Genomic DNA, 18,886 nt, shown 5'->3' with positions numbered 1-18,886 from the left:
TCAGCACCTGCAGCTGTGTGAATGAGAAGAGGCCTGCAAATGCCCCCACATGATGGCCACCCCCCAGGCCACCGGCTGTTGGAGTGCAAGAACAAGGTCCAATATCAAATGGACTTGTCTCTTCTAAGCTGCACAGACTGACAAGGTGACACTTCTCCCACTTATGGACAGGAAACTGAGGCTGAAAGAGGTGGAGGGGACCAGGTGTGGTGGCTCACACCTATAATGCCAGTGTTCAGGGAGGCTGGGACAGGAGGGTCGCTTGAGCCCAAGAGTTTTAGGCCAGCCTGGGCAACATAGTGAGATCCCATCTCTGCAGAAAATTTAAAATTTAAAAATTAGCCAAGTGCAGAGGCGTACCTAATAGTCCCAGCTACTCGAGAGGCTGAGGCAGAAGGATGGTTTTAGCCCAGGAGTTGAAGGCTGCAGTAAGCCAGAATCCCCAGGCACTCCAGCCTGGTTGACAGAGGTCTCGCCTCTAAAAAAACAAAAAATATCTAAGATGATACAGTGAGTGTGTGCATGCCGATGCCAGAGCCCATGCCTGCTTCTTTTCAGGGATGGCTCCAGATCTGTCCCCCTTCCAGGGCAGGTGATCTTACCCTCCTCATTGAAACCTTGATGGGGTAGTGCAGTCTGGGACCACAGCAGAAGCCCAGGGTTCCAGTCTTATCATGAGCCATGCGATTATGAGAACGTCACTGTAACTATATGTGTTTCAGTCTCCTCATTGGCAAAATGGGGATAAAATATGATGTGTGTGCTTGAGGGGATAGTCATGGGAATCACCAGATTGTATCAGTGGGGGCCCTACTGGCCAGGGTCCTGCATGGGCGTGTTGTCACAATGAGGGTGTGCAGTGCTCGAGAGATGCCAGTCCTTCTCTCCTTTCCTTTTCCCCTTCTTTCAGCAGGGCCAGTAAGTGAAGCCCAAGGGGAAGTTCACACTGAGCCTTCCTCGATAAGAAAATGGGCCTTAGAGCCAGACTGACCTGGGTATGTTCTCTGTGCTGCCTCTTAGTAGTGTGTGTGTGACCTTGATTGAATAACTCAAGGTCACACATATACTACTTAATAAAAGGTGACCTTTATTTATTTTTTAGCGTCCAAGTCTCGCTCCGTCACCCAGGCTAGAGTGTAGTAGCATGATCACCACTCACTGCAGCCTCACAACCTCCTGAGTTAAAGCTGTCCTCCTGCCTCAGCCTCTAGAGTAGTTGGGACTACAGGCATGTGCCACCACACTCAACTGATCTCTTAATTTTTGTAGAGACAGGGGTCTCACTCTGTCACCCAGCTGAGACTACAGACACGCGCTGCCATGTCTGGCTATTGAATTATCTTGATGGAAGTATCTAAGCCCTCCAAACTTGCTTTCTTTGGGAAAATGGAGTTAACAACATGTATCCTAAGTGCTTTTCATGGGGATAAGACAGACAGTGTGTATAAGGTGCCCACACGCAGCACTAGGCATACAGCAGAGAGTCAGCCCAGTTTGGCCTCCCTGCCTCTCCTGGCCCCTCACCCCCAGCACCTGCCCACCTTTCTGTATCGGGGAGGAATGGCCGCAAGGGCGGCCCTGAGTACATAGCATGAGAACACAGGTGAGTCAGGCCTGCAACAACTCCGAACACACCTGTGGTTGCCAGGCCTGCCACAGAGCTGCCAATTTCTCCAACAAAAGCCCACAACCCAACCTAAACGATCAGACCTGGGATGCCCTCGGGCGAGCGGGTGAGAGGGCTCAGATCAGTGTCTTCAATTAGAAGTGTCTGTAACCACAATGAGGTACAAATCAGAGGACTACCTTCCAAGCCAATTACTCCCAGGTGTCACTCATCTCTCCAGCACCCAGGGCTGCCTCCATCATCGGCACACGGGGTATGTCCCAACATGTCCTCATGGCCAGGATGAACCAACTCTCCCAACTCTGCAGAACAGCCTGGGGAATACAGGCGAGAACTTCAGCTAAAACCTTCCACGAAGGCATGCAGCCTCCGCAATGGAGGGGGTGCCACGGCCCAGGCCCTAGAAGGGTACTGGAGACTCCAGAGGAGAAGGACCAGGCACACAAGCCCCTCCATGACCAGCCACTGTTCCTACTCACACCAAGCCCTTCACCTTTGATACCTTATATCCAGTCACATCTAATCCTAGAAAGTTCCAGAACATTCCAAGAGACTTACCACCTCCTAGCAATTTGATCCTCCCTCTATACCAGCCCCCAAGCAAACACACCCATCCTTCCAGACCCACCATGGCATCCCCTCTCCTGGGCCCTCTGATGCACACCCTCGCCAGAGTGGGCTGGCTCCACCCACCCTTGTGTGCACGCTCTAGGCACAGGCCACTTACGCAAGCACAGCTGCACTCCCTGGTTTCAGTGGCCTTCTCCTCAGCAAAACAGAAACTCCCTGAGGGCAGAGCTGGGGCTGCAGCTCTTCAGGTGCCCAATATCCCAGAGGCTCAGAAACACCAAAGGAGAGGTGAGCCTTCTGCTCTGGGGGCACAGGCACCTTTGAGTCACTGCCCAGAAACACCCACTGTGTTCCCCTTGAACCCAGCAATTACGCACAACACAGCGGCATGCTGGTGCAGCAGGCTCTGCAGCAGCCTTGGCTCGGTCATCACTTAGCTGAAGTTCAAAAACCCAATTTGCTTCAGCTCCTAATGATATGGGTGATTTAGGGTGTTCTTCATTATGAAAATTATTAGTATTATAATTGGCCATGGGAAAAAGCCTCAATTTGGAGGCAGCCTAAACACTTTACAATAAGGGAATTCTTACACCAATTATGGAACATTCTAATGATGGAATACAAATGAGTCTTAAAAAATGAAAGAAAGGGCTGGGCGCAGTGGCTCATGCTTGTAATCCCAGCACTTTGGGAGGCCAAGGCAGGCGGATTGCTTGAGCCCAGGAATACGAGACCAGCCTGGCCAACATGGCAAAACCCCATCTTTACAAAAAAAATACAAAAACTAGCCATGTGTGGTGGTGCGTGCCTGTAGTATCAGCTACTCAGGAGGCTGAGGTGGGAGGATTGCTTGAGTCCTGGAGGTTGAGGCTATAGTGAGCTGTGACTACACCACTGCATTCCAGCATGGGTAACAGAAAGAGACCAGTCTTATAAAAATAAATAATTAAAAATTAAAAGTCTAGAAAGAACAACACTAAAACATCACTAGAATTAAAGAATTATGGGGTATTTTTTCTTTTTTTTTATTTTTGAGATGGAGTCTTGCTCTGTTGCCCAGGCAGGAGCACAGTGGCGCGACTTCAGCTCACTGCAACCTCTGCCTCCCAGGTTCAAGCAATTCTCCCACCTCAGCCTTCCAAGTAGCTGGGACTACGGGCATGCACCACCACACCCGGCTAATTTTTATATTTTTAGTAGAGACAGGGTATCACCACATTGGCCAGGCTGGTCTCGAACTCCTGACCTCAAGTGATCCGCCCACCTTGGCCTCTCAAAGTGCTGGGATTACAGGCGTGAGCCACTGTGCCTGACCTATTTTTTCTTTTTTTCTTTTTTTTTTGAGACGGAGTTTCACTCTTGTTACCCAGGCTGGAGTGCAATGGCGCGATCTCGGCTCACCACAGCCTCCGCCTCCTGGGTTCAAGCAATTCTCCTGCCTCAGTAGCTGGGACTACAGGCACACGCCACCATGCCCAGCTAATTTTTGTATTTTTTGTAGAGATGGGGTTTCACCTTGTTGACCAGGATGGTCTCGATCTCTTGACCTCGTGATCCACCCACCTCGGCCTCCCAAAGTGCTGGGATTATAGGCTTGAGCCACAGCGCCCAGCCCTTTTTCTTTACCTGTTTCTGTACTTGCAAATGTTCTATAATACTCACATAACTTTTTAATGATCAAATTTTTTTTTAAATTATCAACAACTTAGACCAGGAAAAACTTGCTTTTCCCTTGCATTCTCTCGTCAGATTTTGTTGCAAATCCCTGTCCTCAGGACCGTGGCTGAGGCACCACGGAATGCTGCCGTTCTACAGGAGACATGTTTTCATCCAAAAGACAAAGGGAAAATTATCCAAAAGTCTTTCTAGTCTCAGGGGATTTAGAAAAGCTTTAGAACAAGATCTGTGCTGCTGGCACAAGAATCTGAGTGGAAATCATCCTGCCCAACTGTGAGCCCTGGGGCAGGTGAGCCACACACTCGGATTCACTGCATTTTGTGGCCTCTGGGAAGATGGTCTTAAATGCAGATTTTAAGCAGGTATTCTGGCTGGGCACGGTGGCTCATGCCTGTCATCCCAGCACTTTGGGAGGCCAAGGTGGGTGGACCACGAGGTCAGGAGATTGAGACCATCCTGGCCAATATGGTGAAACCCCATCTCTACTAAAAATACAAAACCCAGCTGGGCGTGGTGGCACATGCCTGTAATCCCAGCTACTAGGGAGGCCGAGGCAGGAGACTCGCTTAAACCTAGGAGGCAGAGGTTGCAGTGAGTGGAGATGACACCACTGCACTCCAGCCTGGGCGACAAGAGCGAAACTCTGTCTCAAAAAAAAAAAGAAAGAAAGAAAGAAAAGAAAGCCACAGGGCAGTTATGTCTCCCTCTCTAGGCCCTATGATTCAGGCAGTGAGAAAAAGTTTCCACTCTTTTACAAGAAGAAATCCTCATACATGTGATCATATGCTGTCCATCAACATGTAAAATAGGCTGAGAGTAGTGGCTCACACCTGTAATCTCAGCACTTTGGGAGGCCAAGGGTGAGAGGATCGCTTGAGGCCAGGAGTTTGAGATCAGCCTGGGCAACATAGCAAGACTCCATCTCTTAAAAAAAGAAAACTAAACTAAAACTAAAACAGAAATGTGGGATGTGGCTGGGCACAGTGGCTCACACCTATAATCCCAGCACTTTGGGAGGCCAAGTTGGGAGGATTACCTGAGGTCAGGAGTTTGAGACCAGCCTGGCCAACATGGCAAAACCCTGTCTCTACTAAAAAAACACAAAAATTAGCCGGGCGTGGTGGCAGGTGCCTGTAATTTCAGCTACTTGGGAGGCTGAGGAAGGAGAATCACTTGAACCTGGGAGGTGGAGGTTGCAGTGAGCCAAAATTATGCCACTGCACTCCAACCTGGGCGACAGAGTGAGACTGTCTCAAAAAAAAAAAAAAAAAAGAAAAAGACAGAAATGTAGGATGCTTTTTGACACAGAGGTGGCCCCTGTTCCTATTTTTCTTCAAAAGGATCATGAGGCTCCTTTGTAAAAATTGGAGAGTTCTTTTCTTTGAGACAGTCTCGCTCTACCATCCAGGCTGGGGTGCAGTGGCACAATCTCGCTCACTGCAACCTCCGCCTCTCAGGCTCAAGTGATTCTCATGCCTCAGCCTCCCGAGTAGCTGGAACTACAAGTGTGCACCACACCACAGCTGACTAAGGTTTTAAATTTTTAGTAGAGACGAGGTTTTGCTATGTTGGCCAGGCTGATCTTGAACTCCTGGCCTCAGGTGATCCGCCCATCTTGGCCTCCCAAAGTGCTGGGATTACAGATGTGAGCCACAGAGCCTGTCTGCATAATGGGAGAGTTCTGAGAAGCACGGACTGGAAACCAGTGAGAGGAGATAAATTTTACAACCTTTTCCCAGCTCTGATTCCACCAACATGGTCTAAATTTTCCAGACTCAACTCACACTGCTGTTCAAGTCCTATTTTCTAAGCTGTTTCTCTTTCGGGCACTTTCCAAGCGGCCTGGGTCTGAAACTCTACACCCCAGCAGCTGACGCAGTGGGCATGACCTGGAACTAGAAATGACCTTTCCATAGTGCAGACGGCCACCTAAGGGAGATGCTTTGTTAGAAAGCCTCTCCAAAGACATGGGAGAGTCGAATCCTGACACAACCATATCAAGGAAATGTTCTACTTTACAAGAAATTTTGTTTAAAACATGCAAGTTAAAATCAGTGGCTGAGCATGGTGGCTCACACTTGTAATCTTAACTACTCAGGAGGTTGAGGCAAGAGGATCGCTTGAGGCCAGGAGGTCAAGACCAGCCTGGACAACAGAGAGAAATCCCCAATCTCTGTTTATTAAAAAAAGGGGAAAAAATCACAGTGAACATGAGTTGAAGGAGAAAAAAAAAGCGGAGGGAGAAACAATTTGGTAATATATATATGGTTTAAAAATGTCCACTTCCTTTGATCCAATAATTAAGACTCTAACTTAAGAAGATTACAGAAGAATTCTGATGTGAAGATATTAACTACAGCACTGTTTCTATTATATAAAACAGGACAACGTCATAGAAATCAACAAAATATTAACAGCTGTCTTTGAGTAGGGAAACAAAAGGAGGCTTTTTTTTTACTTGCTTCTTTTTTTCTTCATATATAGGATACCTTTTGTTTGACTTCCTTATGTAGCTGAACTTTTCACATTTTCTAAAGCGAGAAAGTAGCACTTCTGTTATCAGGAAAAAAAAAACTGTCCTGGCCAGGTGTGGTCACTCATGCCTGTAATCCCAGCACTTTGGGAGGCCAAGGTGGGCAGATCACCTGAGGTCAGGAGTTTGAGACCAGCTTGGCCAACATGGTGAAATACCATCTCTACTAAAAATATAAAAATTAGCTGGGCATGGTGGCATGTGCCTGTAATCTCAGCTACTTGGAAGGCTGAGACAGGAGAATCCCTTGAACCCAGAAGGCAGAGACTGCAGTGAGCTGAGAACCATGCCATTGCACTCCAGCCTACGCAACATGAGCCTCAAGAAAAAAAACAAGAAACAAAAAAAAAACCCTCTCCTTAAAATGCCAAACATTTTTAAAAGGTCATAAATATAAACGAAACCACTACCACTCCTGTGTCTTACCATCATTACTTTAAATGGCTGCTGCTATCCCAGTTCAGTTTCACTAATATCAGGCCCTGTCAACTTAAAATGGCACCTCCCTGACAACAGACACATCCCCCCATCCCTGAGTTCCAAAAAATGGAAGAACAAACCATCCACGTTCCTATTACAGTGGTCCTGTGACCACAGCGAGATAAGGCTTTGCTTGTAAAGAGATCACTCAAGCCAGTGCCTCCAACATCTTACTGAGAGATGACACAAAACTAGCATGTGATTTGTCCCTCGCACAGTGGGTGGCTGGAAGGGAAGTGACAACTCCTCTGGCTGGGGCCTGATGAAGTCCTCCGGGGACAGGTCAGAGAAGAACCTTCCAAAGGGCACCCATGGTGCAGGCTCCAGGAACCTACAATTCCCTTGTGGTCAACCAGCTTCTCCAGAACCAAGAACCCACTGGCTCCTGGGTGGCCAAGGGCAATCTAACCACCTATAACCAGTCAGAGGGCGGAGCCCTGGTTTACGGGCCTACCCATAGGCCAAAATGGAGGAGTAATGGGGACAGCAGTGGATGTATAATAGTAATAGCAGGCCTGGTGCGGCAGCTCACATCTTGTAATCCCAGCACTTTGGTTGGCTGAGGGAGAAGGACTGCTTTGAGCCCGGGATTCAAGGTTGCAGTGAGCTATGATCGTGCCACTACATTCCAACTTGGGCAACAGAGCAAGACTGGGTCTCTTTAAAAAAAAAAAGACAGGCCAGGTGCAGTGGCTCACGCCTGTAATCCCAGCACTTTGGGAGGCTGAGGCGGGCAGATCACCTGAGGTTGGGAGTTCAAGACCAACCTGACCACCATGCAGAAACCCATCTTTACTAAAAATATGAAATTAGCCAGGCATGGTGGCGGGCACCTAAAATACCAGCTACCCAGGAGGCCGAGGCAGGAGAATTGCCTGAACCTGGGAAGCAGAGGTTGTAGTGAGCCAAGATTGTGTCATTGCACTCTAGCCTGGGCAACAAGAGCACAACTGTCTCAAAATAAATAAATAATAAATAAATAAATAACAGCCCAGCCAGGCACAGTGGCTCATGTCTGTAATCTCAGCACTTTGGGAGGCTGAGGCAGGCAGATCACAAGCTCAGGAGCTCGAGAACAGTCTGGCCAATATAGTGAAATGCTGTCTCTACTAAAAATACAAAAATTAGCTGGTGTAGTGGCATGCGCCTGTAGTACCAGCTACTCAGGAGGCTGAGGCAGGAGAATCACTTTAACCCGGGAGTCAGAGGTTGCAGTGAGCCAAGATTTAGCCACTGCATTCTAGCCTGCTAGCTTGGGTGACAGAGTGAGACTCCATATCAAAAAAAAAAAACAAAACCGTAGAGCAGGAACCCAAATCCAGAAACAGAGCCCTTTGCTTCTCCCTCAGAATGAATGGAGACTAGAAATCAGATGTTTATACCCAAGAAAAGCAGATTTTGTTCAGCACTTCTCGCAGATCGTTAGGGCGCTGACCGAGGATGAGGTGGGCACTCAGAGATAGGAGATGCTATCGTCCAGCTCCAGGAGGTCCTGGAGTGCAATGTCACTGGAGGCAAGTATCACTGGGCTTTGACGGTGCTAGTAACATCCCAGGAGCTGGTGGAGCCAAGGAAACAGGATGCTGATAGTCTCCAGTAGGCCCTGACTGTGGCTGGTGTCTAGAACTGCTGCAAGCTTCTTCCTGGTGGCAGGTGACATCATGGATTCACCCCTCACCTGCCGGGGGCAGATCTGCTGGCATCAGAAGCCAGGTGTGGGTTTGGATGCCATCAATGATGCTATCCTTCTGGAAGCAGGTATCTACTGCCTGCTGAAGCTCTATTGCCAGGAGCAGCCCTATTATCTGAAACTGATCGAGCTCTTCCTACAGAGCTCCTATCAGACTGACATTGGGCAGACCCTGGACCTCATCACAGCCCCCCAGGGCAATGTGGATCTTAGCAGATCACCGAAAAGAGGTACAAATCTGGTCCAGGCATGGTGGTTCACACCTGTAATCCCAGCATTTTGGGAGGTTGAGGCGGACAGATCACCTGTGGTCAGGAGTTCGAGACCAGCCTGGCCAATGTGGTGAAACCCCATCTCTACTAACAATACAAAAATTAGCCAGGTGTGGTGGCAGGTGCCTGTAATCCCAGCTACTCAGGAGGCTGAGGCAAAAGAATCGCTTGAATCTGGGAGGCGGAGGTTGCAGTGAGCCAAGATTACACCATTACACTCCAGCCTGGGCAACAAGAGTGAAACTCCATCTCCAGATAAATAAATAAATAAATAAATTGATTAAATAAATTTTAAAAATAACACCAGTGGCTACCAAGTAAAGGTTTAGCATGCGCCAGGCACTATGCTTAGTCCCTCCACCTTACTAGTAATTCTCATTGGTCCTTACAACCAGGGAAGCAGGTGACTACACAGTTATTTCCATCCCACAGCTGAGAAAAGTGAGTTGCAAGGAGACATGCGGCTAGCCAAAGGATATCCAGGGACTGAGAAAACCCAAATCTGCTTCCAGGGTTCCTGTCCTTCCCCATCAAGACAGACTGATGCCGGACAAACCGGCCTATAGATGTGTTTCGCTTGGGCTACTAAGGTTTGGCTTTTAAAACTTGAGCTGATATTTAAAATTTGGAATATTCACCATAAAAAAAAAATCTAGATTTCCAGCTCCTCTTGAAAATCAGAAAAGATGGTAACATTTGCAGGCGGGACCTAGATCCATGATCTACCTAGCAACAACCAGCTAAACTGCGACGGTGGCAGGGACATCCTCTCTAGGTGACCACAGCTACCACAACTCCCTATGGCTGAGGCCAACATGCATTTCCTGTAAAGGACAGAACAAGTCTTTGCAACAACAACTCTGCCACTAGACTACAAGAACAACCATAAACAATGTGTGAACAGGAGGGGCTGCATACCAATAAAACTTTATGAACAAAATCAGGCAGTGGGGCTGAACACAGTGGCTTATGCCTGTAATCTCAGCACTTCAGGAGGCTGAGGCAGGCAGATCACTTGAGGCCAGGAGTTTGAGACTAACCTGGCCAACACAGTGAAACTGTCTCTACCAAAAAAATACAAAGATTAGCCAGGAATAGTGGCATATGCCTGTAATCCCAGCTACTTGGGAGGCTAAGGCAGGAGAATCACTTGAATCCAGGAGGCTGAGGTTGCAGTGAGCCAAGATCGCACCACTGCACTCCAGCCTGGGCGACAGAGTGAGACCCTGTCTCAAAAAAAAGGCAGAGGGCCTGATTTGGCTGACGGACCATCGTTTGCAGACCCCCACCCTGTGGCCTTCCCGACATCTATTACTGTGTTTTCACACTCCTACAGTTGAGAAATATTTCTCTGAACGCATGTCTCTATCAAACAGTGAGAGAGTGTTTTGCCTTTGGCTAGCTTTGCCAATAACACGCCCTGCCCTCTGCAGACATGTTAGCCTTTACCCAACACCTAAGGGTGAAATACAGTATCCAACAGCACAGCAGGCAGCATGCCAGCAGGACCCACCTCTGGGAAGCCGCAGGTGCTCCCCAGAGCCACACCAGTCATTGATAACATCCTCTGTAGCCAGGAATCAGGCCCTGGCCTCCCTCTTCCCTCCTCTCTCCATTTCTACTGGACCCTTGGGATCTGTTCCCATGGCTTCAATATTCCCCTACACACAGATCGCCCAAAGCTGTCTTCATGATGCCCTGCCTGAGCCCCTCAAACCCTCAGCTCCTGCCATCTGGACCTCCTGGCTGTGCCCAGGGTGGGTCAGGCTGCTTCATGCCCTTCACCCTGCACTGAGAATGCCCATCCCACTTGTCCATTTACTCATCTCGTAGTTCCTAGCTCGAGACTCTGCCCTGTGAGATCTTTGCTAAGTTCACTCCTGCTCCGCAGGCAGAAGTGGCCACTTCTAACAATCAGAGCCCACATGATGTCTGAGTGCCATTATCTGTCTCCTCCACTGGAGAATGCATAAGCTCCTTAAAGGTAAGGATTATGTTCAGGAAAAGACTTTTCCAACCAGACTCAGAAAACTGAGTACTAATGAAAAAATACATTTCACTATGTTAAAATGAAGAACGGCTGATCAACAGAAGACACCTTAAAGAAAGCAGAAAAATAGGTTAAAAGCAGGGAGAGCCAGGCGAGGTGGCTCATGCTTATAATCCCAGCACTTTGGGAGGCCACGGTAGGCGGATCACGAGGTCAGGAGACTGAGATCATCCTAACACGGTGAAACCCTGTCTCTACCAAAAATACAAAAAATTAGCCAGGCATGATGGTATGTGCCTGTAGTCCCAGCTATTCAGGAGTCTGAGGCAAGAGAATCACATGAACCCGGGAAGTGGAGGTTGCAGTGAGCCAAGACCAAGCCACTACACTCCAGCCTGGTAACAGAGTAAAACTCTGTCTCAAAAAAAAAAAAAAAAAAAAAAAACCTAAGAAAAAAACAAAAGAAAGGGTTACCTCAGGATAAGAACAGAGAAAAAGTTCAAATGAAATGATTAGATGTTCTAAAGGGACCTGATAAAATAGAAAAAAATTTTTTTAATAAAAAAAAAAGATTAGATGTATACTTTTGTTTCATGATCTCAGCTTTTGTTTTGGGTGCCTAGGTTGCCAGAGCTTACTACATTTATTAAAAATAACTTACTAAATAAGGAAAAGTAGGTCAGGCATGAACGCTGATGAGTGTGTACTAATCAATCATGTTCTCAGCTTAGCTGATAAGACAAACACCAAAGGGACTGCTGAATTCATCTTTGTACTCCAAGTGCCAAGCGTGAGCCCCGGCGCACAGAATTTCGGGAGGCATTTGAGGGAATGAATCAGTGCTCTTCTCTCTAGCCCATGGCCTCATTTCCTGTTGGCCTCTTAATACCTTCAACACGTCTGAAGCCAAACGCATCTTCCTTCCTCATTCTCCTTTTCCCCCTGGATTTCCCCCAAGCGACCAAGAGAAAAACCTCACAAACTCAGTCCTCCTCAACCTGCTCCCCCAGGCCTGGCAGCTGCCTGGCCTGCTCTCTCCTCACCTCTGCAGCCCCCTGCTAACACCTGGCAGGGACCCTTAGGCCTCTCACTTTAATCAGTACTCCCTCCCAAATAGCTTCTTCAACTCTGCTTTCTCCCTCTGGTACATCTCAGATGGGGGACAAGAAGAAGCTTCCTGAACTACTGTTCTGATCCTGTCTTTTACACACTTCCCCTGGATCTCTAGAGTGAAGCTCAAATTCCTCAGGCTGACAGTCAAAGCCCATCACAGTTTGGCCCCTCCCTCACTATCAACAACATTTGCCTGTGCCCTTCCCTTCCATCCCTTCTCCCCTCTGCAGTGTCTATGTCTATCCCTTCCCCTCCACGACTCCCCTGTAGAGTGTAAGTGATGCTCTGCTACTCCCATCTGCATCAGGGTGTCCCTACCCCCATGTCTCAGCTCCACCCCAATCCCACCCACTTGGTCCCCTGTCCTCACCTTACCCACCCTTTTATGGCCCAATTTAAACTGCACTTCCCACGATGCCTGGATGTGCCCAGCAGAAAGCAAACACTCTAAATTAGCCAGGCGTGATGGTGTGCACCTGTAATCCCAGCTACTTGAGGAGCTGAGGCACGAGACTCTCAAGCCTGGGAGGCGAAGCTGCAGTGAGCTGAGATTGTGCCACTGCACTCCAGCCTGGGTGAAAGAGTGAGACTCTGCCTCAAAAAACAAACAAATAAAACAACAACAAAAAGAATGAAAGGAAACACCCTCTGATCAACTTCCTTTTTAGTCCTTTTCAGTTCTCTATGTACATTTTCTCTCTTCCATTAGACTATGAGCAACTGAGGGTGAAACCATTCATCTGCCTCTCCCCCTCCCCGCTCCCGGTACTGTCCCCCCCACCCAAGAAGCCGGCATGGTGTAAAGAGACTCACAAAGAGAATAATCCAGTCTAGGGCCGGGCGCGGTGGCTCACACCTGTAATCCCAGCACTTTGGGAGGCCGAGGCGGGTGGATCACGAGGTCCAGAGATCGAGACCATCCTGGTCAACATGGTGAAACCCCATCTCTACTAAAAATCCGAAAAATTTGTGCTCACTTCAGCAGCACATATACTAAAATTGGAACGATACAGAGAAGATTAGCATGGCCCCAGCACAAGGATGACACGCAAATTCGTGAAGCGTTCCATATTTTTGAACGAACTGCCATTCACAATTGCTACAAAGAGAATAAAATACTTAGGAATACAACTAACAAGGAACGTAAAGGACCTCTTCAAGGAGAACTACAAACCACCGCTCAATGAAATAAGAGAGGACACAAACAGATGGAGAAACATTCCATGTTCATGGTTAGGAAGAATCAATATCATGAAAATGGCCATACTGCCCAAAGTAATTTACAGATTCAACGCTATCCCCATCAAGCTACCAATGACCTTCTTCACAGAACTGGAAAAAACCACCTTAAACTTCACATGGAACCAAAAGAGAGCCCGCATAGCCAAGTCAATTCTAAGCAAAAAGAACAAAGCAGGAGGCATCACACTACCGGACATCAAACTATACTACAAGGCTACAGTAATCAAAACAGCATGGTACTGGTACCAAAACAGAGATATAGACCAATGGAACAGAACAGAGGCGTCGGAGGCAACACAACATATCTACAACCATCCGATCTTTGACAAACCTGATAAAAACAAGCAATGGGGAAAGGATTCCCTGTTTAATAAGTGGTGTTGGGAAAACTGGCTAGCCATATGCAGAAAGCAGAAACTGGACCCCTTCCTGACACCTTACACTAAAATTAACTCCAGATGGATTAAAGACTTAAACATAAGACCTAACACCATAAAAACGCTAGAAGAAAACCTAGGCAAAACCATTCAGGACATAGGCGTAGGCAAGGACTTCATGACCAAAACACCAAAAGCATTGGCAACGAAAGCCAAAATAGACAAATGGGACCTAATCAAACTCCACAGCTTCTGCACGGCAAAAGAAACAGTCAATAGAGTGAATCGGCAACCAACAGAATGGGAAAAAATTTTTGCAGCCTACCCATCTGACAAAGGGCTGATATCCAGAATTTACAACAAACTAAAACAGATTTACAAGAAAAAAACAAACAAGCCCATTCAAAAATGGGCGAAGGATACGAATAGATACTTTACAAAAGAAGACATACATGAGGCCAACAAGCATATGAAAAAATGCTCATCATCACTGGTCATTAGAGAAATGCAAATCAGGCCGGGCGCGGTGGCTCAAGCCTGTAATCCCAGCACTTTGGGAGGCCGAGGCGGGTGGATCACGAGGTCAAGAGATCGAGACCATCCTGGTCAACATGGTGAAACCCCGTCTCTACTAAAAATACAAAAAAATAGCTGGGCACGGTGGCATGTGCCTGTAATCCCAGCTACTCAGGAGGCTGAGGCAGGAGAATTGCCTGAACCCAGGAGGTAGAGTTTGCAGTGAGCCGAGATCGTGCCATTGCACTCCAGCCTGGGTAACAAGAGCGAAACTCCATCTCAAAAAAAAAAAAAAAAAAAAAAAAAAAGAGAAATGCAAATCAAAACTACATTGAGATACCATCTCACGCCAGTTAGAATGGCAATCATTAAAAAATCTGGAGACAACAGATGCTGGAGAGGATGTGGAGAAATAGGAACACTTTTACACTATTGGTGGGAGTTCAACCATTGTGGAAGACAGTGTGGCGATTCCTCAAGGACCTAGAAATAGAAATTCCATTTGACTCAGCAATCCCATTACTGGGTATATATCCAAAGGATTATAAATCGTTCTACTATAAGGACACATGCACACGAATGTTCATTGCAGCACAGTTTTCAATAGCAAAGACCTGGAACCAACCCAAATGCCCATCGATGATAGACTGGATAGGAAAAATGTGGCACATATACACCATGGAATATTATGCAGCCATCAAAAACGATGAGTTCACGTCCTTTGTAGGGACATGGATGAACCTGGAAACCATCATTCTCAGCAAACTGACACAAGAACACAAAATCAAACATCGCATGTTCTCACTCATAGACGGGTGTTGAACAATGGGAACACATGGACACAGGGAGGGGAGCACTATACACTGGGGTCTGTTTGGGGGGAGTGGGGGGGACAGCGGGGGGTGGGGAGCTGGGGAGAGATAGCATGGGGAGAAATGCCACATATAGGTGAAGGGGAGGAAGGCAGCAAATCACACTGCCACATATGCACCTATGCAACAATCTTGCATGTTTTTCACATGTACCCCAAAACCTAAAATGCAATTAAAAAAAAAAATACGAAAAATTAGCTGGGCATCGTGGAGCGTGCCTATAATGCCAGCTACTTAGGAGGCTGAGGCAGGAGAATTGCCTGAACCCAGGAGGTGGAGGTTATGGTGAGCCGAGATTGCGCCATTGCACTCCAGCCTGGGTAACAAGATCGAAACTCAGTCTCAAAAAAGAGAGAATAATCCAGTCTAACCCATTCTACACGTTCCAGTGTGCTCCTTTAAAATGTCCCTCAGGAGGCCAGGCACGGTGGCTCAGCACTCCAGGAAACTGAGATGGGAGGATCACTTGAGGCCAGCCTGGACAACACAGAGTTAGAGACCAGCCTGGACAACACAGAGAGACACTGTCTCTAGAAAAAGTTAAAATATTAGTTGGGTATGGTGGTAGGCAACTCAGCTCCTCCCAAGCCAGGAATTTGAGGCTGTGGTGAACTGTGATCACTCCACTGCACTCCAGCCTGGGCAGCAGCAGTAGACCCCAACTCAAACAAATAATAAAATGCCCCTCATGGAATTCTGCTAAAATCCTTCTGCTCCCAAGTCTTGGCATGGCCCACATAACCCTCCCCCCTCAGCCCTCTGCCTGCTTTTCCAGCCTCCTTTACCACGTACTAAGCTACTTACAGTAGCCCAGCTGTGTCCCAGTAGCTTCATGACTTTGCAAACGCTGACTCCTCTCCCAGGCGACTGTGCCCCACTTTCTAAGTCCTACTCCTCCTTCACAACCCCCCTCAACTACCACCTTCCAGAAGCCTTCCTGACCCTCCCCGCTCCCTTCCCTTCCTGGATGTGGGTAGGAGGGCCTTATGATTTTCCCCATCTCAGTATATGTCACACTGACAATATCACTGACTGTGGTTTGTCTTTTCCACCAAACAATGAGCTCCCAAAAGACAGAGATCTTGTCTGGCACCCAGTAAAGGTTTATGCAACAAAAGAAATGAAAACTGCCAGTTCAAATGTAGAAATCGTGACTTGTGTCTTCCATCCCATAAAGCATGTCTTAAAGTGGAAAGCATCTTCTAAGACTAGTTAAACAGGAGAAGCAGCTGGCAAGACGCCACTGAAATTTATTTGAGACAGGTGGCAATCAACAATCAACTCCCAGGGTGACCGTTTATCCTGTAGACCTCAAATTCCACCCTCCCCAATCCCCACCTTCTCTGCACCAGATAGAGAAGGCAGCAAGGTCAAGTCCCCACGGCTCTCACCTTTTCCCTCCTGAGAGCTGGCACAAACCGTCCCTTCTGGATGAAGACACCAGCTCCTTAGGAGGAACGACTTGTTTGAGTTCCCATCTTGATACAAACCACAAACAACAAAAACCGGGCAAATCGGAAAGGCTTGCTGACTCAGCAACACAATTTCCAAGACACCTTTGCCAACAAGGAAGAAGATGATCACGTTTTAAATTGAGAAACAGCAGTTAGTAAAAACAAAGGTGCAGATGTTGGATCGGATCCGTGTGCTGTGCCTGGGGACTGAAAATCACCAGATTTATTTTCCAATAGCCTGGGTGGAGCAGAAGGTACAATAGTCCTCCTCCACCCACTTATCAAGGAGATGGTTGAAAAACAACAAAAAGCAAACAACAACAAAAAAACTCTAAGCTCTTTTATTTTTTGTTAATATATATTTTGGAGATGGAGTCTTGCTCTGTCACCCAGGCTGGAGTGCAGTGGGGCGATCTCAGGTCACTGCAGCCTCCACCTCCCAGGTTCAAGCAACTCTCCTGCTTCAGCCTCCCGAATAGCTGGGATTATAGGCACAAGCCACCACACCCGGCTCTGAGCCCTTCTTTAAAAAAAAAAAAAAGTTTCATTATCCCTCTGTCACCCATGCTGGAGTGCAGTGGCATGATCATAGCTCACTGCAGCCTCCAACTCCTGGGGCCAAGCAATCCTCCTGCCGCAGCCTCCCAAACAGCTGCGACTACAGGCGCCAACAGGCCCATCCAATTTTTTGTAGAGACAATATCTCAGGAATCTTCTTCATTTCTCAGGCTTGTCTCAAACTCCTGGGCTCAAGTGATCCTTCCACCTCAGCCTCCCAAAGTGCTGGGATTACAGGCGTGAGCCACCGTGCCTGGCCTGAGGCCTTTCACAGAAAACACTAAAAGAACTTCATAAGCCAGTCTGGCAGCTAAGCATCCAGGAAATCAACATACCAGAGACAGTAAATATTTGGCCAAGATCACAGAGCAACCGAACCAGAGGGCTTGCTATCAGGATGGCTTAGGTAAGCCGGGATGGTGGCTACCAGAAAGTCTACCTTCTCTAACGCTAGAGGAGCTAGGAGGGCATGCAGAAATATTCTGAGTTTCTCAAGGGTCCAGGCGTCTGTACACATGCTATTTATTTCCATCGCTGTTGGCGCTTAGAGAAGCGGAGCCAGCTTGGAGGAGGAGGGCGGCTAGCTGAGAGAGTCGCGATGAAAGCGCAACTCCAGAAAAGGGAACCGAGTTCTAAGTCTTCGTCGGCGCCCCTTACGCACCCGCAAAAGTGACCCAGGAGGTCCTGGGAAAGCAGAAGGCCGACCCCAACCGGAGAGCAGGGAAGCACAGTTAGAAGGCAATCTACTCCAAAGTACAACCCCCAGACCATGAGTCCCTTCACCTGGAGGTAGACCCCAGTAGGACCCACCCCTCGTCAGGGAGCCCGTGGCAATCTCGTCACCGCCTCCTCCGGGTCCTGTGGGAAGGGGTGCGCTCCTCCCGAGCGACCTGAACTCCCGGGGGCCGCGCCCCTCCGCCTGGGAGCCCCTCAGCCTCCACCGAGACGTCCCCTCTCGCACCCGGCACCCTGTCCCGTCCAAGGCTCCTGGCGCCTCCCAAGTCCCCCCAACTCCCGCCACCAGGACCTTGAGACCGGAGACCGATGCCCCGACATCCCTGATCTCCCGGGACCCCCGAGTGTTCCCGCCGCCCGGGCCGTCGACTCCCCTCACACCCACGCCGGCCCCCTTCCGGTCCCGGCTCTGCTCCGGCTCCCCGCGCTACCCCGCGCCCTCGGGACCCCAGCCCCAGCGACGCGCAGGTAGCCTGCCCGCCCTCTCACCGACGCTGAGGAGGACGCGGGGACGGGGCTGAGGGCACCACAGCGCTCGGGCTGCAGCTTCGGCTCGGCCTCGGCAGGTCTCCGGCTGCGGCTCCGACTCTCAGGAGAAAGCAGTCAGAGTGAAACTCAACGTCGCAGCTTCCGAGCGCGCCGCTGCGCATGCCCGGGGCGCGCGGCCTTCTGGGAAATGTAGTCCCGGAGGGGCCCGGGGGCGGGCAGGGGGCTGGGCTCAAGGGGAGGGGCTCAACCCAAGGCGCACCTGCTCTGGTCTATGTTTTCTTCCTTCGCCTGTTCACTCATTCACTTATTCTTTAGTTACTGACTTCATTTTAACTAGTTTTTACTTTTACATACATGGTGCCAATTCAGGTGCTACTGTTTCTTTTTTTTGTTTTTCAAATTAACTTTAATTTTATTCTTATTTGTTGTACAGATGGGGGTCTTGCAATGTAGCTTAGGCTGATCTCAAATTCCTGGCCTGAAGCGATCCGCTTGCTTCAGCCTCCCAAAGCACTGGGGTTGCAAGTGTGAACCATCGAGGCCAGTCTTTTTAATTTTTTTTCTTTTTTCTTTTTTTTTTTAGAGTCAGGGTTTGACCATGTTGGCCAGGCTGGTCTCAAACTCCTGCCCTCAGGTGATCCGCCCGCTTTGGCCTCCCAAAGTGCTAGGATTACACGTGAGGGCCACTGCA

The 18,886-nt window shown here is 48.6% G+C and overlaps 1 protein-coding gene and 1 non-coding gene across 6 annotated transcripts in view; one reads left to right on the top strand and one right to left on the bottom strand.

Moving 5' to 3' along the window:
• The window catches only part of DTX2 (deltex E3 ubiquitin ligase 2), a 52,048-nt gene extending 33,725 nt beyond the window's left edge, over positions 1–18,323 (bottom strand). For 2 of the 5 annotated variants that reach the window (XM_012449012.2, XM_064375693.1), the window contains exon 1: positions 16,351–17,754. The gene's annotated coding sequence lies outside the window, so the exon portion shown is untranslated. Of the gene's footprint in view, positions 1–1,806; positions 2,810–12,765; positions 12,903–16,350; positions 17,755–18,195 lie in introns of those variants that run through there. The other 3 variants (XM_064375692.1, XM_012449013.2, XM_012449014.3) reach the window with 3 other exon arrangements.
• LOC135274742 (U6 spliceosomal RNA) lies at positions 12,922–13,028 on the top strand. The gene has a single exon (XR_010342506.1). It is a non-coding gene; the product is annotated as a U6 spliceosomal RNA (small nuclear RNA).
• Positions 18,324–18,886: the final 563 nt, after the last annotated feature.

The sequence above is a fragment of the Aotus nancymaae genome, unplaced genomic scaffold (assembly GCF_030222135.1).
Source record: "Aotus nancymaae isolate 86718 unplaced genomic scaffold, 86718_ANA_hifiasm-v0.15.2.pri h1tg000012l, whole genome shotgun sequence".
Classification (NCBI taxonomy): Eukaryota; Metazoa; Chordata; class Mammalia; order Primates; family Aotidae; genus Aotus; species Aotus nancymaae.
This window is presented reverse-complemented; position numbering and strand designations above follow the sequence as displayed.